We start from the raw sequence: 25,679 nt of genomic DNA on the forward strand, positions 1-25,679 counted from the left end.
CACAAAAAAGCCTTCTTTGAGTAGCTGTTGCTCTTTTGTCCTTAATTCCCCAATTGAACACACTTGAAGCAAACCTGAGCCTGGCCATGCGGTACCCGGGAGGAGCCAAAACCAGTCACATGCACTTCCTGAAGTTAAATTGCCCTGTGGACATCAACCTCTATCAGCTGAGCCCCAACCAGCTATGATGCCTGCAAACCAGCCCAGGTGAGGTCAGAGAAGCTGCACTTGCTGACTGGATTCTATGGTTGCTTGTTACTCAGCTTTATGTAGCAATATCTAACCAATGCTTTCTCAGCTGCAAATATGATAGTGAAGTATATACCTACTTTTCTATATTAAGTACTGAAGAACCATTCTTTTTTCTTTCTCTTTTATTCATATAACTGTTTGGCTATTACATATTTTTTAAATTCCCACAAATGAGTTAACATTTGTGATTTTTTTTTTTTGTTTTGCTTGTTTTCTTTTAAACCAACTAATGATTCCTCACCTAAAATAAGATCCCCAGTTGTTAGTTATTATTATATTACCTTCTCCAATATTTATTTTAAAAGATTATTATGTCACTTTGGAAAATGAATGGATTGAATGTATGATGATCCTTTTTTCTCATGCACCTGTACTTGAATTTTAATCAGTTAATTAATTTCTTCTAACATTCCTTTTCATGTCCTCCTATTTATGGCCATAAGTTACGAATAATAAAAGTGCCAATGTGTCTTTTGCATGCTGAATTATTTCTTATTCAGATGCTAGGCAATACCAGAGCTTCTCTCCTTCACTGTGTAAAAGGAAGGATACTAGAAATATCTAGGTATATTTAAATTTCTCTAAATTTTAATTAGCTTAATCATGCTTTAAGAGCTATCTTATTTTTCAAATATACAATAATATAGGAAGTCAGTTAAGTCAGAAAGCTAGGATTACTCTGGTCTAGCTTAATTTTATAAGGTCAAAGTTTCTTAATATAAATGGACTTTGCTAGTTCTTTACATGTTCTTGGAAAAATAGAATCATATTTTTGTGTATCTATATGCAAATTTTCACACAATGACCACTAACAATTCGACTTTATTTCACTGTTGACTTAAATACCCTTTTCTAATTTCGAGGCTTATTTCTCACCATTTTTTCAGGTCAAACTGAAAGGCCCTAGAGGTTTGTCAATGCCTTCACAGTCTACAATAATTCCTTAAACTCAGGATCAGTACAGTTCAGTTCAGTCACTCATTCATGTCCGACTCTTTGTGACCCCATGGACTGCAGCATGCCAGGCTTCTCTGTCCATCATCAACTCCCAAAGCTTGCTCAAACTCATGTCCATCAAGTTGGTGATGCCATCCAACCATCTCATCCTCTGTCGTCCCCTTCTCCTCCTGCCTTCAATCTTTCCCAGTATCAGGGTCTTTTCCAATGAGTCAGTTCTTCAAATCAGGTGGCCAAAGTATTAGAATTTCAGCTTCAGCATTTGCCCTTCCAATGGATATTCAGGACTGATTTCCTTAGGGATTGACTGGTTTGATCTCCTTGCAGTCCAAGGGACTCTAAAGAATATTCTCCAACACCACAGTTCAAAAGCATCAATTCTTCAGTGCTCAGCAGTTTTTATGTTTCAACTCTCACATACATACGTGACTACTGGAAAAACCATAGATTTGACTAGACAGACTTTTGTCGGCAAAATAGTGACTCTGCTTTGTAATATGCTGTCTAGGTTTGTCATAGCTTTTCTTCCAAGGAGCAAGCCTCTTTTAATTTCATGATAGCAGTCACCATCTGCAGTGATTTCAGAGTCCAAGAAAATAAATCTTTCTCTGCTTCCATTGTTTCCCCATCTATTTGCCATGAAGTGATGGGACTGGATGCCACGATCTTAGTTTTTTAAATGGCAGAAAAACTCAGGATAATTATTACTTTAGTTCTTAATAAATACAGATAAATCCACATACTTCTGTATTATATACAATGAAGAATTCAACTTTTTTCTATTCTGATAATTTCCAGTTCTGTAATAAATTTACTCAAGTATTAATGGTCAGTTTCCACCCATGTTTATCAGAGTGCAGAAGTTTGGTCTTTGGGGAGAAAACCTAGAGCCTCAGATAAAGAGTATATAGAATTCTCAGATTATTTCACCATGAAATAACTTTCTGCAGTAAGCACTAATTCAAAGAACTTCCAAATATAAAATTGATAGAAAAATGTTAATTTTGTTTTTTTATCTTGAGAAGTTTTGAGTACTATCATTGACATATTGTATTACAGCAGTATCCATTTTATCTTCATCCTTGTTCTGTCTGGACTGATTGTAATACAGAGATCTGACTCCAGTTGGAGCCGTAAAATATCTACAAGTTAGTTTGTAAATAGTTTCAGCTACGAGGTAGAATGTCTGAGTCGGAATCACAATATATTTTAGTATAAAATAGCATGCTCAATACTATGGGACTAGGTATCTAGTGGGTTGGAGTGATGCTTAATTTTATGTGTTAATTTGACATAGGTATGGTGTCCGGTTATTGGGTCAAACAACAGTCTAGATTTTGCTGTGAAGGTATTGTTTCTGTGTGATTAACATTTAAATCAAGGACCATTGAGTCAAGTAGCTTACTCTCCATAGTGTGGGTGGGAGTTGTCCAACTGGTTGGAAGCCATAAGAGTGAAGACTGAGGTTTACCGTAGGAGAAGGTATTTGAACATCACTGCAACACAAAAACATTCCCTAGGTTTCCTGTCTGCCTGCTGTGCCCGGGAGAATTAGGAATCAAAATCATAACTTCAGCTCTTGAATTTCCAGCCTGCTGGCTTGCCCTAATTTTGGACTTGACAGTCTCCACAATCTGTGAAATAATTCCTTAAGATAAATCTTTCTCTCTCTCTCTCTCTCTCTTAATATCTACATATAACATATATGTAGATATTAATATAGTAATAATTCCTTAAATCTTTCTTTCTCTCTGAATATATATATATATATATAATATATATATATAATATTTCAGCATGCATTATATATATGTATATATATAATTATAGATAGATAGATAGATAGATATCCTATTGGTTCTGTTTCTCTGGAGCACCCTGACTAATAAAGCCAGTAACCAGGACAGACTGCATTTTAATAATGTAACAGGAGAGCCTGGCTCTAAAAATACTCACATATATAAGTCATTACAGAGTTTCCAGGTAAACTCAGAGCAGTGAGCGCCACGATCTGTTCAGGCTCACTCTATCCTTTCCCTCTAAGCTATATGATTATGTGCTCTTACCATTATATACCAATTTAGTTAGAACTCTATCATTTTAGCATCACTATCTTCTGCATTTAAGCTTTTGAATCTAGTAGGTCATCAAATGATTACAGTTGCTCTTACAACCAGGGACAATGCAACTAGTGACAATATAGTCAAAGAAATAGCTAACAGTTCCACAGGATTCTAACAGTGGAAAACACTGATACTATTACCACACTCTATTTTGTAGCTATAGTTCTATTAAGTAGATGTTTGCAGAGGAACCTAGAGGAAATAGAGACTTCTGTCACTATGCTCACAAGATGTCTCAGTCTTCCAGCAGCCATATCTTACTCCTCCTTTCTACATCCAAATCTCAGGAGGGGCCTGGTGCAGCCAAGCTTCAAGATAATTTGGAAAATGTACCTCTTGCTTTTTACTTCTTTTTTTATTTTAAAAATATCTATCTTCCTCTTTTATGTTTAAAATATCTATTGATATTTTATTGATATCTAGAAGAAAGGAAACTAGAAGACTGTAGAGTGGGTACTGAGTTAGAGTAACCACTAGAGTGGGCTCTGTTTGACTTCTTGACTTGAGTTTGCACAAATCTTTTCATATTTACACTTAAGAATGAATGCTAACAATAGTATAAGCCTACTAATACACAGTATGAATACTTTCTAGACTGTCCATCAATTTTGGCTTGCATGGTATTTTCTATAGATATTTTCTCATGGTTATATTGAGGTTATGTAATTTTATAAAAATAACTTAAAGATAATGTGCTCTTCTCAATAAATCAAATCAAAGGGTGCTTTCTATTCAGATGTCTCATTATGAGCGATTTTAACCTTAATTGTGTGGTTAAGGTGACCTCTGGTAGGTTTCTCCGCTGTCAAGTAATTTTCTCTTTCTTATTAATCAACGTTTTGAGGAAGATATATCTTTTTTAAATACATAAATATCCTATTTCTTCTTAAATTTTTACTCACTGAGTTTTAGCACACATCAGTAGGTTTTCCTGTAGCAATTATTACTGTGTTGTCATCCATGATTTCTTACCATTGTAGTTGGCAGTACTAAATGACCCAAAGGATTGAGGGTTAAGGACGTATCCTGCCTTGCACATATTTTGTGGCATCATTTGTATCTTCCTTTGTAACTAAAATTAGTCACCTCATCCAAGTAAAAATAAAACTTCTTTTCTACTGATCTGGTGATATGAGGAGTCCAAAAAGTCATATGCATACAGTACGATAAAACTATTGCTGTACTTCTTGGTAGAAAGATGCTGTTTGCTTCTGAGAACATAAATCATAAGATCATATAGTTCTGGGATGGCAAACATTTTCTGGTAACTCATCTGGAATAGCTCCCAGACTATATATTTTGTTACTGAGAGACAGAGCATCATATATTGGCCACTAATTCAAAGCATGTTCTGTATCCTGTAGGTAGGTTCCACATCCCTGCAGGACATGGGTTTATAGATGGTGCCATAATAACTGAGGTTTCATAGGCCATTCCACTACTTTGTAAGGTCAACTGCTTCTGATAATGCGGCCCATGCAATAATGATGGAACACAAAAATGTCAAATCAAAGATACCAATATTAAGTTGAATACAAAACTGATGATTGCTGATTGCTGTCACATTGTCACTGAACTTTCTATCTTTAAAAATCCTGTTAATGTAGCAAAACAGTTAACCACTGCTTATTAATCAGCATAGATTATAATTTCTGCCTGTATCCCTTTAAGTCAATATAAATTCTGTGTACAGTTCCCAGTTCTATTCAGGAAGAGTTTTACTTATTTACAGTCCATCTGGGTCACCATAAAACAGTGCTATTTTAGCTCATGTCAGCATATTAGTTCTTAAAAGAATCTGTAAACCACTCTTGATTTTTTCTCATTCATCCATTGTGCAAAAATAACTGCTATGATAAGAATTCAGATGCTAGTGCAGCAAACATATTCACATTAAGAATCCACATGTTAATACAACTTAACTGTGATTTTTCAGCCTTCTTGAACCAGGATATATTTGCTGCTGGCCATGCCTGCTTCATGGGTTGGTAGTAAGAAATCACCCACTTCAAGAAGAACAGCTCAAATTAAATAGCCACTTTATATTGCATGTTTAAGTGTCTCTGGCAGGACCCAATACCAAACCTTGACCTCCATCTCAGAAGTAGAGCAATCATTTACCAAGGAAGGCATAGCTTGGTGATAAAATAAATAAGTCATGGGAATGTAGTATACAGAAAGGTGACTATAGTTAATAATACTGTGTTGCATATTTGGAAGTTGTTAAGGGAGTAAATCTTATAAATTTTCATCACAAGCAATAAAAAATTTTGTAAGTATGTATGGTGACAAATAGTAACCTGACTTATTGTGGTGATCATTTCTCAATATATACAAATATTAAAACATTATGTTGTACACCTGAAACTAATACTTTATATGCAAACTAAAACTCATTTAAAAATAAAAAGAATAAAGCATGACTTCATCTCAAACTCAAATTGCCTGCATTGTAACTACTCTGTAGGTTTTCACATGAGCTATAGAGCACAATTCTTGCTATTCAGTTGTTAAGCCATGTTAGACTCTGCAACCCCATGAACTGCATTACCCTAGGCTTCTCTGTTCTTAACTATCTCCCTGAGTTTGTTCAAACTCATATCCATTGAGGCAGTGATTCCATCCAACCATCTCATCCTCTGTAGCCTTCTCTTGCCCTCAATCATTCCCAGTATCAGAGTTTTTTCCAGTGAATCAGCCCTTGGCATCTGGTGGCCAAAGTATTAGAGTTTCAGCTTCAGCACCAGTCCTTCCAATGAATAGTCAGGTTGATTTCCTTTAGGATTGATTGCTTTGATCTCCTTGCTGTCTAAGGGACTCTCCAGAGTCTTCTTCGAGACCACAATTCAAAAGCATCAGTTCTTTGCCACTTAACATTCTTGATGGTCCAACTCTCACATCTGTTCATAACTACTGAAAAAACACATAGCTTTGACTACATGGACCTTTGTCGGTGAAGTGATGTCTCTGCTTTTGAATATGCTGTTTAGGTTTGACATAGCTTTCCTACTAAAGAGCAAGCATCTTAAATTTCATAGCTGCAGTCACCATCTGTAATGATTTTGGAGTTCAAGAAAATAACATCTGTTACTGCTTCTACTTTTTCCCCTTCTATTGGTCATAAAATGATAGGATGGGATACCATGGTCTCAGTTTTTAGACTGTTGAGTGTTGAGCCAGCTTTTTCACTCTCTTCTTTCACCCTCATCAAGAAGCTTTTTAGTTCCTCCTCACTTTCTGCCATTAGAGTGGTATCATCTGCACATTTGAGGTTGTTGATATTTCTCCTGGCAATCTTCATTCCAGCTTGTGAGTCATCCAGTCCTGCATTTCTCATGATATACTCTGCATAGAAGTTAAACAAGCAGGGTGACAATATGCAACCTTGTCATACTCCTTTCTCAATTTTGAACCAGTCCATTGTTCCATGTCCAGTTCTAACATTTGCTTCTTGTTCTGCATACAGGTTTCTCAGGAAACAGGTAAGGTGGCCTGCTATTCCCATCTCTTTAAGAATTTCCCACAGTTTGTTGTTATCCACACATTCAAAGGCTTTGGCATAGTTAATGAAGCAGAAGCAGAAAAAAAATCAAATTTTTTTAAAAATTTCCTTGCCTTTTCTGTGATCCAGTGGATGTTGGCAATTTGATTTCTGGTTCCTTTGCCTTTTCTAAATCCAGCTGGTACATTTGGAAGTCCTCAGTCCACATGCTGCTGAAAGATTTTGAGCATAATCTTGCTAGCATGTGAAATGAGTGCAATTGAAATTAATTTGAATATTCTTCGGCATTGCCTTTCTTTGGGATTGGAATGAAACCTGACCTTTTCCGGGCCTGTGGCCACTGTTGAGTTTTCCAAATTTGCTGCATACTGAGTGTAGCACTTTATAGCATCATCTTTTAGCACAATAAGCTACTCATATATGGGCTTCCCAGGTGTTGTTAGTGGTAAACTAATCCAAGCAAGAATACTGGAGTGAGTTGCCGTTCCTGCTCCAGGGAATCTTCCCAACCCAGGGATTGAAACTGTGTCTCTTCCTGCATTGTAGTCACATTCTTTACCCACTGAGCCACTGGGAAGCCTTTTACTAACCATAGGGAAGATAAATGTTATTGCTACAAAAGACCCCAAACTGCTTCTGTCCTTGGAGCTCTCAACCCAGGGATTCCCCAACTTACCATTAACCTACATCACCTGACAAATGAACCTCCTCTAAACCTCCTCTTCCTCCTGTGGAGGTCCCTTCTGGGGACCTATATCCCGTCTAGATTGTGACCTCTAGCTGCTACCTCTGAAGGTCTCTTATTCAGGGACTTCCACTTTCATAGACCCCTGTCCACCGCCATCTAATACAGCTTATTGTGTGTTTCTGCCTCTTGAGGTCCTCTATTTTTTTCCAGAGCAATTCTGAAATTCTCTAATTTACCAGATGCTCTCAAAATTTAGCAAACTTCCAATCATGTGGCTATCAATATACTTAACTTAGAAGCTTTTGAGGCCATTTTATTCATTCTCAGCATCTTCAAAAACTCATGGGAAAGAGAATAGTCTCTAAGCACTGAGAGACAGTAGGAAGGAAATAAATCTAAGTTATGAACAGCCAAGGGCAACAGGCAAACTCTATGTCTCCTCCCAGCATGCAGAGAAGTCACTTGGTGTTTGAACCATCAGAAATATTGGTGGTAATAAGAACTCGGTGTGTGCGGAAGAGAGAAACTATATACAGAATTCAGATAATTGCAATTCTGGGAGGAGTAAAGCAGGGGGACTTTAGTACAGGACAGGGGCAGCAGAGATAACCACCAATAACACTGGGAAAAATAATTGTGTCCTAAAGTGCTCCCTATGTTGTTAATTATAGTATTTCTACAAAACCAAATGTGATTTCTGTCTGTGCCAGTATCACTTTTTTCCAGAGCTGTTGGCTCTATGAGTCCTGTCCTGAGATTCTCTGCTGAAATAGTGAGGGGAAAAAAAAATACAGACACTTTTGTTCTTTTCTCTAAAGTACTGAAATGAAAGAGAGAGAGAGAGAGAAAAAGGAAGATGAAATGTTGATTATATGGTAGGCTGAGATGAGAGCCGAGAAAGGATGATTTTTATGAGCTCATGTTCTTGCAACCCAATTCATCAGTTTGAAATTCAAACACTTGTCAAATAGGACAAGTTCTGCATGGTTATAACTTGGAAGCACTATAGCTATTGATTTTTATATTTAGATTCTTTTTTTTTTTTATTCCTAGGAATACACTGAGTTTTGTAAAATTTACTGCAATTTCAGTGGAAAGAAAATGACAGTAAATATAAGAACATAACTCAAGAAAAATGCTCAAAAAATATTTTTCAGAGAACTGTCTATACACACAGAACAAGCACATGTGTCATATTTTCCAATACAGAGCTGATTATAATGCTCGGACTTTTTTTTGAGATGATTCACTGTATGTCCTAATTTTTCCTCAGAAAATCTAATTGCTACATGTGCATTTTTCATGCAACTGAAATAGGAAACCTACTAAAATTTATACATGTATTTTATATTCAGTGAGTGAGTCTGACACAATATTTATTTATCAGGTTATATAATCTCAAACATTATATCTGTAATAGGTTATGATGAGGCTAAAAATATGCAATGTCAAAATTTATTACAGTCTTAAAGACACAACTTGAACATTAGTTGAAAACATAAATCAAAGGAATACTATACTTACAAAGTTATTATAACTTACTATTATAAAAATAATATAATTCAAATTAGTTTCAAAATTAGTTACATAAAATAGCTTAGATGTGAGTAATATTAATCATACCAGCAAGCAAATTAAGATATGAAATTGTTAAAGTCAGCTCTGTCTTTTCAAGCTTGAGTTTTCCCTATTTATGCTATAGTCTAACTGTATTCACCAAGGAAGTTTGAGGAGATATGAAGACTAATCATTAGATTACATGTGTATACACATTTTGTTCTCTTTAGTCTTCTGTGCATAGGCACTACAATAAAATTTCCAAATGCTATCTTAACTCTATCCTAATACTGCATTTAGGGCTTTCCTGGTGGCTAAATGGTAAAGAGTTTGCCTATAATGCAGGAGACAACAGTTCGATCCCTGCATCAGGAAGATCCTCTGAAGAAGGGAAACTACCCACTCCAGTTGCCTGGAGAATTCCATGGAAAAAGGAGCCTGGTGGGCCACAGTTCATAAGGTCGCAAGGAGTCAGAAACGGCTAAGTGACTAACACTTTCATTTTCAATACTGTATTTGAGAGTTATTCCTTTTTTTGCTAGTTATTTTATAGTCAATACAAGGAAATTGACCTAGCAACTTATTTTTAGTGACTGGTATATAAAAAACAGTGGTAGGAGGTTACTCCAAGATTATCTTATAAAAATGTTCTGCCATTCATTCTGCTCACTGTTCTTGATCTCTTATTTGCTCTCTTGAATAAAAACCGGTTGCCAAAGACATTTGCTGCCTTATAGACAGACCAGTGTGGCCAAAAAAAAAAAAAAAAAAAGGAAAGAAGGAAGGAAGCCAACTAAGGTGTTCTCTGTTCAAAGATTAGTGAAAAACTGAAGCATTCAATTCATTGACAATTCAGCAAGCCATGACATTGGTCTTGGAAGTGGACACTTCCTCAATCAAGCCTTTAAAATGACCACAGTACTGATTGCCACCTTGATTGCATCCTTATGTGAGACCCTGAGTCAGAAGACCCAGCTAATCCATATTCAGATTCCTGACTTACAGAAACTGTTAGAAAAAAATAAATGTTTGCTGCCCTAAGGCACTACATTATGGGGTAATTAATTATATAGCAATAAAATTTTAATCCATGTGGTTTCCCAGATGACTGTCTATGGGTTACAAAAGAGAAAAAAGCAAAAATGAAAAATAACCTCAGTGACTACAAAATGTGAATGCTAGTGACAGACATGATGCATTTGGGAGCAAAAGCACCTTGGCCCTAGGAGCCAAATAAAATTTGCTTTTGGTAGATTAAGGAAAGAGTAGAGCATTCAAATATTAGGAAATGTAAGGTTAGAAATGAGGTCACAGCTGAAAATAGATATTTAAGAGAAGTTTATATACTTATAAGTATATAGCAGCTTAAAACTTTTCTCATTCAATACATCAATTAAAACATGACAAAAGATGCCCAGTAAGTTGTTTTCTATAAAAAATATCATCCTGTTATTTGAAGACTTAGGATTGGGGCTTCTGACTTGATTCAACAGATAAAGCATTATTTATTTGTTTGTTTCTTTATTTCACTATCATCAAATGTATCAAAAAGGAACTATTAGATTATGTGGCTAAATGATGCTTTCATAACTTTCTATACTTTAACAGTTTAAGAGGACATTTTCATTATATGTACAAATGTATCTTATATTTGACTAAAATTAGGCAAGTAAAAACACTATAAATCAGTGTGTGTGGCTGAAAAATGGGAGCTTAAATGAGTGACATGGAAATCAAAACTATATTTTTACATTTGAGAGCAAAATTTTTCTTAGATTGAGTCTAGCAATGAGGTCTAACAAATTAAATTCTAAAATCTTGCATGTTTATATATGATTTGTCATAATCACCCTTATTTTTTTCATAATTAGTACAACACTACTCATATCTGATAAAGTCAACTTCAAAATCCTGATTTTCCCATTCCAACTTGAATAGGCTGTTGAGTTTGGGAACTTTACTAATTTACTAATATTTTCTAATATTTCTTAAGCATAAGTTTGTTTATTTGTAAAATGAATATAATGTATCCTAATAAAACAAATATAATATATTCTACTACTTATATATTAGTTACTACCTATCTAGTTCAATGAAGAAATGCAAATAAAATGCTTAGCACAAACATTATATATAATTAATACTTAATCAATATCAAATATTATGATTTTTTCTCTCCAAATTTTGTTCCTCAAAGTGCTTATCTTTTGGGGAGATGTCAGTTAGCAACTAAATGAGAAAAATAAATAAATAAATAACCCAATTGAAAAAATGGGCAGAAGACCAGAATAGACATTTTTCAAAAGAAGATGTGCAGATAGCCAACAGGCACATGAAAAGATGCTCAACAATGCTAATTACCAGAGAAATGCAAATCAAAACCACAATTTATCACCTCACACCTGTCAGAATGACCATCATCAAAATGAACAAAAATAAATGCTGGCTAGGATGTGGAGAAAAGGAAACTCCGGAAAACATCTACTTTTGCTTCACTGACTACACCAAAGCCTTTGACTGTGTGGATCACAGCAAACTGTGGAAAATTCTGAAAGAGAGGGGAATACAAGACCATCTTACCTGTTCCCTGAGGAAACCTGTATGAAGCACAAGAAGCAACAGTTAGAACTGGACATGGAACAACAGACTGGTTCCAAATTGAGAAAGAAGTTTGACAAGGCCAAAGATTGTCACCTTGCTTATTTAACTTTTATGCAGGGAACATCATGTGAAATGCCAGGCTGGATGAACCACAAGCTGGAATCAAGATTGCCAGGAGAAATATCTAACCTCAGATATGCATGACACCACCCTAAACGCAGAAAGTAAAGAGGAACTAAGGAGCCTCTTGATGAAGGTGAAAGAAGAGAATGAAAAAGCTGGCTTAAAATTCAGCATTCCAAAAACTAAGATCATGGCACCCAGTCCCATCACTTCGTGAAAAATAGATGGGGGAAAAATGGAAACAATGACAGACTTAATTTTCTTGGGCTCCAAAATCACTGCTGATGGTGACTGAAGCTATGAGATTAAAAGATGCTTGCTCCTTGGAAGAAAAACTATTACAAACCTATATAGCATATTAAAAAGCAGAGACAGGAGGAGGAGCCAAGATGGCGGAGGAGTAGGACCGGGAGACCACTTTCTCTCCTACAAATTCATCAAAAGAATAACCGAATGCAGAGCAAACTTCACAAAACAACTTCTGATCGCTAGCTGAGGTCATCAGGCGCCCAGAAAAGCAGACCATTGTCTTCGAAAGGAGGTAGGACAAAATATAAAAGATAAAAAGTGAGACAAAAGAGCTAAGGACGGAGACCCGTCCCGGGAAGGGAGTCTTAGGCGGCCTTGCTTGGGCTAGGGTCCGGGCCTGAGTGCCCTGAGGACAATCGGGGGGAGCTTCTGTGAGGTGCCAACTTGAACTGTGGGAGACCAAAGGAGAGAGAGAAAATTGACCGGCCGGAACACACTGCCGGCCGTTCGCAGAACAAAGGGACGGGGAAAGTCCCGAGAAGAGCTCGCAGGCTGCGGACCGGCCCAGCCCCGCCGGAGGCAGGAGGCAGGGGGGAGGGGAAGGTCGCGGCGAGACACAGGGCGCAGGCACCCGACCGGCGCGGGGCGGGGACTGGGGCTGGGGACGCGGAGGGCGGAAGGCGCGCGCACCCGCCTGGCGCCAGCGGAAACTGAGACTGGGTCCGCGGAAGGGAGTGGGTGCGCCACACCTGGGGATAGCGCGCCCACCAAGCCCCTGGCTGCCTGGACCGCTCTGACGGGGAAGGCACAGAGAGCAGGCGCAGCTTTTCCTTCCGCGCTTTTGTGTAACACCCGAGGGCTGGAACCTCGCGCAGCGCGGGGCGCGCTCCATATGGAACAGCCGGGAGCCTGAGCGGCGCGGACGGAGAAAGCAGCGTCAGCCCCTTCCGGCAGCGCCAGCCCGCCCCCGCAGGGCCAGCCCCTCCCCACAGCGTCAGCCCCGCTCCCGCAGGGCCAGCCCCTCCCCGCAGCGTCAGCCCCGCCCCGCAGCGCCAGCCCCTCCCAGCAGCGCAACGGAACTAGCTACCTGAATAAGAGTCCGCCTCCGGCCGCCTGTGTCAGGGCGGAAATGAGCCTCTGAAGAGACCGGCAAACAGAAGCCAAATAAACAAAGGGAACCGCTTCAGAAGGGACTGGTGCAACAGATTAAAATCCCTGAAGAAAACACCGACTTCACCGGAAGGGCCCTGTAGATATCGAGAAGTGCAAGCTGGAACGAGGAGCTATCTGAAACTGAGCCGAACCCACACTGACCGCAACAGCTCCAGAGAAATTCCTAGACATATTTTTACTTTTTTTTTTTATTTTTCTGTTTTTTCTAAGTAAGGAAAAAAAAAAAAATTTTTTTTTCTTTTTATATTTTTCTTTTTTATTTTTTCTCTTTTATTTTCCTTTAAAATTCCCTATTACTCCCCCATTACTCCTTAACTTTCATTTTCATAGATTTTTACGATTTTTTTAATTAGGGGAAAAAAAAAATTTTTTTTTTCTTTTTTTTTTTTTTTTTCTTTTTCTTTTTTTTTCTTCTCCTTTTTCTTCTTTTTTTTTCCTTTCCTTTTTCTCTTCTATTTTCCTTTTTCTCTTATTTCTTTTAAAGTCCTCTAGTACTCCTCTACTACTCTTCATTTTCATCTTCACTACACTATAACCTTACAAAAAAAAAAAAAAAAAGAGAAGCCCTATCTTAAAACCGAAGATTATTCCCTCCCAATCTTGACTCTCTGTTTTCTACCTCAGAACACCTCTATTTCCTCTTTTCCCCTTCTCTTCCCCATCCAATTCTGTGAATCCTTGTAGGTGTCTGAGATACGAGAACACTCTGGGAACAGACAGCTGCGTAGATCTGTCTCTCTCCTCTTGAGTCCCCCTTTTTCTCCTCCTACTCATCTCCATCTCCCTCCTCCCTTTTCTCCTGTTCATGTAACTCTGTGAACCTCTCTGGGTGTCCCTAACAGGGGAGAATCTTTTCGCCATTAACCTAGAAGTTTAATTATCAGAGCTGTATAGTTGGAGAAGTCCTGAGACTACAGGAAGAATAAAACTGAAATCCAGAGGCAGGAAACTTAAGCCCAAAACCTGAGAACACCAGAAAACTCCTGACTACATGGAACTTTAAGTGATAAGTGACCGTCCAAAAGCCTCCATACCTACACTGAAACCAACCACCACCCAAGAGCCAATAAGTTTTAGAGCAAGACATACCACGCAAATTCTCCAGCAACACAGGAACATAGCCCTGAATGTCAACATACAGGCTACCCAAGGTCACACCTAACACATAGACCCAACTCAAAACTCATTACTGGGCACTCCATTGCTCTCCAAAGAGAAGAAATCAAGTTCCACGCACCAGTACACTGACGCAAGCTTCCCTAACCAGGAAACCTTGACAAGCCAAACGTCCAACCCCACCCACTGGGTAAATCCTCCACAATAAAAAGGAACCACAGACCTCCAGAATACAGAAAGTCCACTCCAGACACAGCAATCTAAACAAGATGAAAAGGCAAAGAAATACCCAACAGGTAAAGGAACAAGAAAAATGCCCACCAAGTCAAACAAAAGAGGAGGAGATAGGGAATCTACCTGAAAAAGAATTTAGAATAATGATAATAAAAATGATCCAAAATCTTGAAAACAAAATGGAGTTACAGATAAATAGCTTGGAAACAAAGATTGAAAAGATACAAGAATTGTTTAATAAAGACCTAGAAGAAATAAAAAAGAGTCAATTAAAAATGAATAATGCAATGAATGAGATCAAAAACACTTTGGAGGGAACCAAGAGTAGAATAACGGAGGCAGAAGATAGGATAAGTGAGATAGAAGATAAAATGGTGGAAATAAATGAAGCAGAGAGGAAAAAAGAAAAAAGGATCAAAAGAAATGAGGACAACCTCAGGGACCTCTGGGACAATGTGAAACGCCCCAACATTCGAATCATAGGAGTTCCAGAAGAAGAAGACAAAAAGAAAGGCCATGAGAAAATACTCGAGGAGATAATAGCTGAAAACTTCCCTAAAATGGGGAAGGAAATAGCCACCCAAGTCCAAGAAACCCAGAGAGTTCCAAACAGGATAAACCCAAGGCGAAACACCCCAAGACACATATTAATCAAACTAACAAAGATCAAACACAAAGAACAAATATTAAAAGCAGCAAGGGAAAAACAACAAATAACACACAAAGGGATTCCCATAAGGATAACAGCTGATCTATCAATAGAAACCCTCCAGGCCAGAAGGGAATGGCAGGACGTCCTGAAAGTAATGAAAGAGAATAACCTACAACCTAGATTACTGTATCCAGCAAGGATCTCATTCAGATATGAAGGAGAACTCAAAAGCTTTACAGATAAGCAAAAGCTGAGAGAATTCAGCACTACCAAACCAGCTCTTCAACAAATGCTAAAGGATCTTCTCTAGACAGGAAATGCAGAAAGGTTGTATAAACGTGAACCCAAAACAACAAAGTAAATGGCAACGGGACCACACCTATCAATAATTACCTTAAATGTAAATGGGTTGAATGCCCCAACCAAAAGACAAAGATTGGCTGAATGGATACAAAAACAAGACCCCTATATATGCTGTCTACAAGAGACCCACCTCAAAACAAGAGACACATACAGACTGAAAGTGAAGGGCTGGAAAAAAATATTTCATGCAAACGGAGACCAAAAGAAAGCAGGAGTCGCAATACTCATATCAGATAAAATAGACTTTCAAATAAAAGCTGTGAAAAGAGACAAAGAAGGACACTACATAATGATCAAAGGATCAATCCAAGAAGAAGATATAACAATTATAAATATATATGCACCCAACATAGGAGCACCGCAATATGTACGGCAAACACTAACGAGTATGAAAGAGGAAATTAATAGTAACACAATAATAGTGGGAGACTTTAATACCTCACTCACAACTATGGATAGATCAACTACACAGAAAATTAACAAGGAAACACAAACTTTAAATGACACAATGGACCAGCTAGACCTAATTGATATCTATAGGACATTTCACCCCAAAACAATCAACTTCACCTTTTTCTCAAGTGCACACGGAACCTTCTCCAGAATAGATCACATCCTGGGCCATAAATCTGGTCTTGGAAAATTCAAAAAAATTGAAATCATTCCAGTCATCTTTTCTGACCACAGTGCAGTAAGATTAGATCTCAATTACAGGAAAAAAATTGTTAAAAATTCAAACATATGGAGGCTAAATAACACACTTCTGAATAACCAACAAATCATAGAAGAAATCAAAAAAGAAATCAAAATATGTATAGAAATGAATGAAAATGAAAACACAACAACCCAAAACCTATGGGACACTGTAAAAGCAGTGCTAAGGGGAAAGTTCATAGCATTACAGGCTTACATCAAGAAACAAGAAAAAAGCCAAATAAATAACCTAACTCTACACCTAAAGCAATTAGAGAAGGAAGAAATGAAGAACCCCAGGGTTAGCAGAAGGAAAGAAATCTTAAAAATCAGGGCAGAAATAAATGCAAAAGAAACTAAAGAGACCATAGCAAAAATCAACAAAGCTAAAAGCTGGTTTTTTGAAAAAATAAACAAAATTGACAAACCATTAGCAAGACTCATTAAGAAGCAAAGAGAGAAGAACCAAATTAACAAAATTAGAAATGAAAATGGAGAGATCACAACAGACAACACTGAAATACAAAGGATCATAAGAGACTACTACCAGCAGCTCTATGCCAATAAAATGGACAACTTGGATGAAATGGACAAATTCTTAGAAAAGTATAACTTTCCAAAACTGAACCAGGAAGAAATAGAAGATCTTAACAGACCCATCACAGGCAAGGAAATCGAAAGTGTAATCAAAAATCTTCCAGCAAACAAAAGCCCAGGACCAGATGGCTTCACAGCTGAATTCTACCAAAAATTTAGAGAAGAGCTAACACCTATCTTACTCAAACTCTTCCAGAAAATTGCAGAAGAAGGTAAACTTCCAAACTCATTCTATGAGGCCACCATCACCCTAATTCCAAAACCAGACAAAGATGCCACAAAAAAAGAAAACTACAGGCCAATATCACTGATGAACATAGATGCAAAAATCCTTAACAAAATTCTAGCAAACAGAATCCAACAACATATTAAAAAAATCATACACCACGACCAAGTGGGCTTTATCCCAGGAATGCAAGGATTCTTCAATATCCGCAAATCAATCAACGTAATACACCACATTAACAAATTGAAAGATAAAAACCATATGATTATCTCAATAGATGCAGAGAAAGCCTTTGACAAAATTCAACACTCATTTATGATTAAAACTCTCCAAAAAGCAGGAATAGAAGGAACATACCTCAACATTATAAAAGCCATATATGACAAACCCACAGCAAGCATCACCCTCAATGGTGAAAAATTGAAAGCATTCCCCCTGAAATCAGGAACAAGACAAGGGTGCCCACTGTCACCACTACTGTTCAACATAGTGTTGGAAGTTTTGGCCACAGCAATCAGAGCAGAAAAAGAAGTAAAAGGAATCCAGATAGGAAAAGAAGAAGTGAAACTCTCACTGTTTGCAGATGACATGATCCTCTACATAGAAAACCCTAAAGACTCTACCAGAAAATTACTAGAACTAATCAATGAATATAGTAAAGTTGCAGGATATAAAATTAACACACAGAAATCCCTTGCATTCCTATATACTAACAATGAAAAAACAGAAAGAGAAATTAAGGAAACAATACCATTCACCATTGCAACAAAAAGAATAAAATACTTAGGAGTATATCTACCTAAAGAAACAAAAGACCTATACATAGAAAACTATAAAACACTGATGAAAGAAATCAAAGAGGACACAAACAGATGGAGAAACATACCGTGTTCATGGATTGGAAGAATCAATATTGTCAAAATGGCTATTCTACCCAAAGCAATCTATAGATTCAATGCAATCCCTATCAAGCTACCAACGGTATTTTTCACAGAACTAGACCAAAGAATTTCACAATTTGTATGGAAATACAAAAAACCTCGAATAGCCAAAGTAATCTTGAGAAAGAAGAATGGAACTGGAGGAATCAACCTGCCTGACTTCAGACTCTACTACAAAGCCACAGTCATCAAGACAGTATGGTACTGGCACAAAGACAGAAATATAGATCAATGGAACAGAATAGAAAGCCCAGAGATAAATCCACGAACCTATGGACACCTTATCTTTGACAAAGGAGGCAAGGATATACAATGGAAAAAAGACAACCTCTTTAACAAGTGGTGCTGGGAAAACTGGTCAACCACTTGTAAAAGAATGAAACTAGAACACTTTCTAACACCATACACAAAAATAAACTCAAAATGGATTAAAGATCTAAATGTAAGACCAGAAACTATAAAACTCCTAGAGGAGAACATAGGCAAAACACTCTCTGACATAAATCACAGCAAGATCCTCTATGACCCACCTCCCAGAATATTGGAAATAAAAGCAAAACTAAACAAATGGGATCTAATGAAACTTAAAAGCTTTTGCACTACAAAGGAAACTATAAGTAAGGTGAAAAGACAGCCGTCAGATTGGGAGAAAATAATAGCAAATGAAGAAACAGACAAAGGATTAATCTCAAAAATATACAAGCAACTCCTGAAGCTCAATTCCAGAAAAATAAATGACCCAATCAAAAAATGGGCCAAAGAACTAAACAGACATTTCTCCAAAGAAGACATACAGATGGCTAACAAACACATGAAAAGGTGCTCAACATCACTCATTATTAGAGAAATGCAAGTCAAAACCACAATGAGGTACCATTACACGCCAGTCAGGATGGCTGCTATCCAAAAGACTACAAGCAATAAATGCTGGAGAGGGTGAGGAGAAAAGGGAACCCTCTTACACTGTTGGTGGGAATGCAAACTAGTACAGCCACTATGGAAAACAGTGTGGAGATTCCTTAAAAAACTGGAAATAGAACTGCCATATGACCCAGCAATCCCACTTTTGGGCATACACACTGAGGAAACCAGATCTGAAAGAGACACGTGCACCCCAATGTTCATTGCAGCACTGTTTATAATAGCCAGGACATGGAAGCAACCTAGATGCCCATCAGCAGATGAATGGATAAGGAAGCTGTGGTACATATACACCATGGAATATTACTCAGCTGTCAAAAAGAATTCATTTGAATCAGTCCTAATGAGATGGATGAAACTGGAGCCCATTATACAGAGTGAAGTAAGCCAGAAAGATAAAGAACATTACAGCATACTAACACATATATATGGAATTTAGAAAGATGGTAATGATAACCCTATATGCAAAACAGAAAAAGAGACACAGAAATACAGAACAGACTTTTGAACTCTGTGGGAGAATGTGAAGGTGGGATGTTTCAAAAGAACAGCATGTATACTGTCTATGGTGAAACAGATCACCAGCCCAGGTGGGATGCATGAGACAAGTGCTCGGGCCTGGTGCACTGGGAAGACCCAGAGGAGTCGGGTGAAGAGGGAGGTGGGAGGGGGGATCGGGATGGGGAATAAGTGTAAATCTATGGCTGATTCATATCAATGTATGACAAAACCCACTGAAATGTTGTGAAGTAATTAGCCTCCAACTAATAAAAAATTAAAAAAAAAATAAAAATAAAAAAAATAAATAAATAAAAAAAAAAAAAGCAGAGACATCACCTTGCTGACAAAGGATCATATAGTCAAAACTATGGCTTTTCCAATAGTCACGCATGGATGTGAGAATTGGACCACAAAGAAGGCTGAGTGTCAAAGAAATGATCCTCTCAAAGTCTGATGCTGGAGAAAACTGACTTTTCAGAGCCCCATGAACAGCAAAGAGATCAAAGAAGTCAGTCCTAAAAGAAATCAACCCTGAATATTCACTGGAAGGCCTGATGCTGAAACTAAAACTCCAATACTTTGGCCACCTGATGCGAAGAGCCAACTCATCAGAAAAGACCCTGATACTGGGAAAGACTGAGGGCAGGAGGAGAAAAAGGCAATGGAGAAGGGCAGGGTTGGATGGCATCACTGACTCAATGGACATGAGTCTGAGCAAACTCTTGGAGATAGTGAAGGAGAGAAAGCCTGGCATACTACTATCCATGGGGTTGCAAAGAGTCGGACATGACTGAGCGACTGAACAGTACACTATTGGTGGGAATGCAAATTGGTGCAACAACTTTTGAAACAGTTTGGAGGTGCCTCAAATGACTAAAAATAGAATCATGATATGATACAGCATTTCCACTCGTGGGTATATATTTGAAGAAAAGGGAAATACTAATTCAAAAAGATATATACACCACAATGATCATAACAACATTATTTACAATAGACAAGATATGGAAGCAACCTTAGTGTCCATCAACAGAAGAATGAATAAAGAATATATTGTATACATTAAATATTTCAAAGCATAAAATTCAGCAATTTGGTTGTATATTTCAATATGTCTGCCTCTACTATGTGAAAATATGGCAGTTTGATTTACTATTTCTTAAGTATGAGAAACTTCTCTATGTTAATTATTTTAAATAAGCAAGTATATTAAAACTCATTGCTGAAATATAGAAATTTTTTAAAAAATTATCTCAGACATGTCTTGATAACTTTGGAACAACTAAAAATGTCATAATAAAACTAGATAAAAAGATTATTTCATGGAAAAGAATCTCAGCCCACAAAGATTGACAGTAGTTAAATTGGAAGGAAAATGGAACTGCCAAGAATAAATCAGTTAACACTGACATTCCAAGCAAAAATATTTAAAGTATTTCAAATTTTTGTTCATATATGGTGGGGAGGTTAAAAATAAAGAGATGCTTAAATAAGGTTCACAATTGTGATTTACATATAAAAAATAAAATGGGTTTCAAAGTTAATACCATCCATACAGAAACTAGATAAAACCGTATGAATTAAATGAAGCTTTTCTAGGCAATAAAACTTGCTTGTAACTTCAATCCCTGAGTTGAAAGAGATATTTGAAAATTCTTAACAGAAATCCTAGGGTTTATTTTTAGAATGGTATTAATGGACATGTTTGATTTATTTTCTTCAAATTGACACTTTGTACAGAGTTTTCATGAAGTCTGCTGCTGCTGCTGCTAAGTCGCGTCAGCCGTGTCGGACTCTGTGCGACCCCAGGGACTGCAGCCCACCAGGTTCCTCCGTCCGTCGGATTTTCCAGGCAAGAGTACTAGAGTGGGTTGCCATTGCCTTCTCCATCATGAAGTCTAGGAAAAGTTAATTTAAATAGTTGCATTAAATAAGAAGACAGACAACAGCCATGTGAGCTGCCTGGTAAGGAACTTGGGGTTCTGGCAACACAACATGACGATGTTGTAACAATGTAATAGAACCAAATACAGAAGCACACAGAAATGTCTGGATAAAAAACAGCTCAATTAACACAATCTCCAGGTAATGCTAGAATGAACTATATTGGTATAAGTATTCTATTCCCCTAAACTTCAAATCATAGAAAGGATCAGGAGTTCATCTTCATTTTATAAATGAACTAAGAATAACTTAGGAGGTCAAGAAAATTCCCTAAGATCTTTAATAATTAATGCAAAGTTCAAATCTTATCTCAAGGCTTCAAATTTCTAGTCTAATATTCTTTTCGCCTTTGTCATCTCATTTTTTCAAAGATGTAGTATCTGAAGTGTGGCTTTTTAGAAATTACTAAACTCTTTAAAACATGTTTTCTTGTGATAGTCTAAAGTTCATACCAGTGATTTCATCAACCTACTAATTATTTCCTTAATTAAGTAAAAAAATAAACATTACCTTTATAATTCATGAAGGGATATGAATTAACATTTTATCTATAAAGAATAACTTAATATGAGTTAAATTATATTATCTATACCTGATATCTGCTTCCCTGGTGGCTCAGATGGTAAAGAATTTGCCTGCAATGCAGGAGACCTGGATTTGATCTCCTGGGTTGGGAAGATGCCCTGGAGAAGGGAATGGCAACCCACTCCAGTATTCTTTCCTGGAGAATTCTATGAACAGAGGAGCCTGGTGGGCTACAGTCCATGGGGTCACACAGAGTCGAACATGACTGAATGACTAACACTTTCACTTTCATATCTGTGTTTAGAATAAGGATGGCGGTTCAACTATGCTAGAAACTTCTTTGCAATAAAGTGAGAAATGTTTATATTTTTCACTACACTTGTCTTAAAATATCAAGGACCAAAAAGAATATCTTTTAAACTGTATACACATAGGCCCTCCCTGATTAAGTAAAGGAGGCAGACAGACAAAGCCATGAAAATACCGTCTTGTATTTCTTATTCCCATAGGAAATTAGGTGAACCCAAAAGACTATCTCATTTGTTAAAATCCCATCACCCTTCTCTACTCTGGTTGTTTTCAAACTTTAGTTGTATCAGAATCATCTTGTTAAAGGAAAATTGCTGACCTCACACTCAACGTTTCAGATTTAGTAAATATGAGATGGGACCTGAGGATTAATATTTTAATCAAACTCCTAGGTGATGCTGACGCTGCTCATCTGATAACACACTTTAAGAATCCCTGCTTCCCTCCACCTAGTTTATGTGTATTTTCATTTAAGCAGTTATACATAATTATGTAAAATTAATCATTAATGTGGTTGCCAACATATGTTTCTTTTTTAGGCTATTTTTTTCTATTTAATAAATTGTGGAAAAAACTTGACCTGGATTTATATTCATATCCACACTCCCCCATTGTTTAAAAACACAGTGTGCTTCAACCTGTTCCAACAGCTATTATGAGATCCCAATTCCATATTATTTTAACCTATATTTCTCACTTTAAATATGAGGCCATTTCTTTCCTTTTAAATATATCTCTAAATGGGAAATGATAGTGCTTTTGCTTTATAACAATTATTTTTATTTATTTAATGATTTATATTGAATAGATAATTGAGTATCTCCTCAAAATTTTGCCCATGAACAAACACTTATTGCAGGTCTTGATGGAAGAGAACAAAATGGTGAGTTGTGAAATACAGCCTGCCAGGGTGCTGTGGGATCTATTAAATCACCTTGGTTTTTCTTCTACAGCCTGAATTACCAGCTCATTTATTTGTTCTTCCTTCAACTTCTCAGAGATTTCACCTGTTAAATTGCTTTCCCTTTGATCCTACTCTGCTTTTCACAATCTAATTGAAATGTGGAACCAAAAAATGGACTCACAGAGAGTGAAATATTTTTTGAGTTTGTACATTCACTAAAACAGTTGAAAGTGTGTGTGTGTGTGTGTGTGTGTGTGTGTGTGTAGCTTCGTCTCAACTCTTATGAGGGCAATGGATTTTTTTCTGCTATAACTCATCCTCAAAAGTATTCCTGATTTATTTTTAGATCAAGTCATTAAGAATTCAGTATTATCTAATGGTCTTTCAAATATTGAATTGTTGGAAAACAAAATCAAATCCTTGTAGACATGACAAAATTCTTACAAGGATAGTACTGAAATTTACTGGGAGTAAATTTCATGATAAATATAGTGCCATAGGCATTTCTGAGTTCCTGTGTCTCCAGAAAGCAAGACATTTGCTATTTGTTGAATTATGAAACTCACAGAACAATCCCTAAAGTCAATTGTGATTATTATCAATATGTACAGTGTTTGGTGTTTACTTGAAAAACATCATTCTTAATGAACTGTTTTTAGAGCTCAAGTTAACCTTGTGTTCTGTAAAATGCTGAAATACAAGGCTTCTAGGCACTAAAGATCACAAAGAACTTGCTGTGAGGTTATTTGAATGAAAGCTCTTATTCTTAAGTTCAAAACTATGACTATGTAAATAGAGTACATTTCTTTTGCAAGACTCCTAGAAATTAGAGTTGCCAGGAACATTAGAATCTATTCTGTAGTATCTGAAAAGGTAACCTCCAGGCCATGAAAATCTTAAGAAGTACCATTGCTTACCCACATTTTTTACCCATTTGCAAATGGGCTTGCCTGCTACCAGAATTTTAAGAACTTTGTTACTGAATTTTTTTTAATTTATATTTTGCATTATAAATTACAAATAAAAGTGAATCAGTGTAATCTCATTATAAAGTTAACAAAGTTATTTGTCCTAGGGTTATTTTACAATTAACATAATAATTTATTTTAAAAAAGAAATGAATATTTGCTATGCACTATAGAAAAAATGAAACATTCTGCCAAGGCTTATAGAGAAGCACTAGCTAATGCAAATAATCCATAAACATTACCAATCATCTAAGTGCCTCCTCTTCTTTTTTAATGTGTTTTGTGTTATCCAGTTTAATAGAAAGAGGAAGGAAAGGGGAAAAAACTTCTCTTTGCTTTTGCTATAGTAAACCAGTACAAATAATTACCAAAAGTGTGGTTTTTGGCTCTAATCTTATTTTATTAAGCAGTTCCAACACATAAGTTTTAAAAATTTGTTTTAAGAGTGAGTGCACAATAATAACTACACCTGAATTTTGGCATATACCATAATTTTAATTTAGTAATCACTGATTGATTCTCAAATTCATGAAAACTTACCATGTTCCAGTCGTAGAGTATAATTAATTTAACATACCCTGCACTCTTCAGTTCAGTTCAGTTCATTTCAGTCGCTCAGTTGTGTTGGACTCTTTGTGACCCCATGGACTGCAGCCCGCCAGACCTCACTGTCCATAGCCAACTCCCAGAGTTTATTCAAACTCATGTTCATTGCGGAGAAGGCAATGGCAACCCACTCCAGTACTCTTGCTGGAAAATCCCATGGACGGAGGAGCCTGGTAGGCTGCAGTCCATGGGGTTGCTAAGAGTCAGACACGACTGAAGCGACTTAGCAGCAGCAGCAGCAGCATGTCCATTGAGTCAGTGATGCCATCCAACCACTTCATTCTCTTTCATCCCCTTCTCCTGGCTTCAAACTTTCCCAGCATCGGGGTCTTTTCAAGTAAATTCTTTGCATCAGATGACCAAAGTATTGAGTTTCAGCTTCAGCATAGTAATCTATTTTCTTATTTCTTAAACATTTAATGAGTTAGGATTTGGAGGAGGGGTTGAGAATAAAAATATCAACTGTCACTTTGTCCTAAACCTTGGAAAAATAGTGTTAAATTCTATTTCATAAAATCATACATAATTCTGATATTTACTAATATGAATTAAATATATCATCTATGGAATTCTCAATTAATTTACTATCTTTACCTCTGTGCCAAGCTTAGTTGCTCAGTCATGTCCAACCCCGTGTGACCCCATGAAGTGTAGCCTGTGTAGATACTGTTAAAGTACTTCACTCAGTATGCCAATAAATTTGGAAAACTCAGAGTGTCCACAGGACTGGAAAAGGCCTGTTTTCATTCTGATGCCAAAGAAGGGTAATGCCAGAAAGTATTCAAACTACCATACATAATGCTCAAAATCCTTCAAGCTAGGCTTCACTAGTACATGACCCGAGAATTTCTAGATGTATAATCTGGATTTAGAAAAGGCATAGGAACCCAGAAATCAAATTGCCAACATCTACTGGATCATAGAAAAGCAAGAGAACTCCAGAAAAACATCTGC

The sequence above is a fragment of the Cervus elaphus genome, chromosome 31 (genome assembly GCF_910594005.1).
Source record: "Cervus elaphus chromosome 31, mCerEla1.1, whole genome shotgun sequence".
Lineage (NCBI taxonomy): Eukaryota > Metazoa > Chordata > Mammalia > Artiodactyla > Cervidae > Cervus > Cervus elaphus.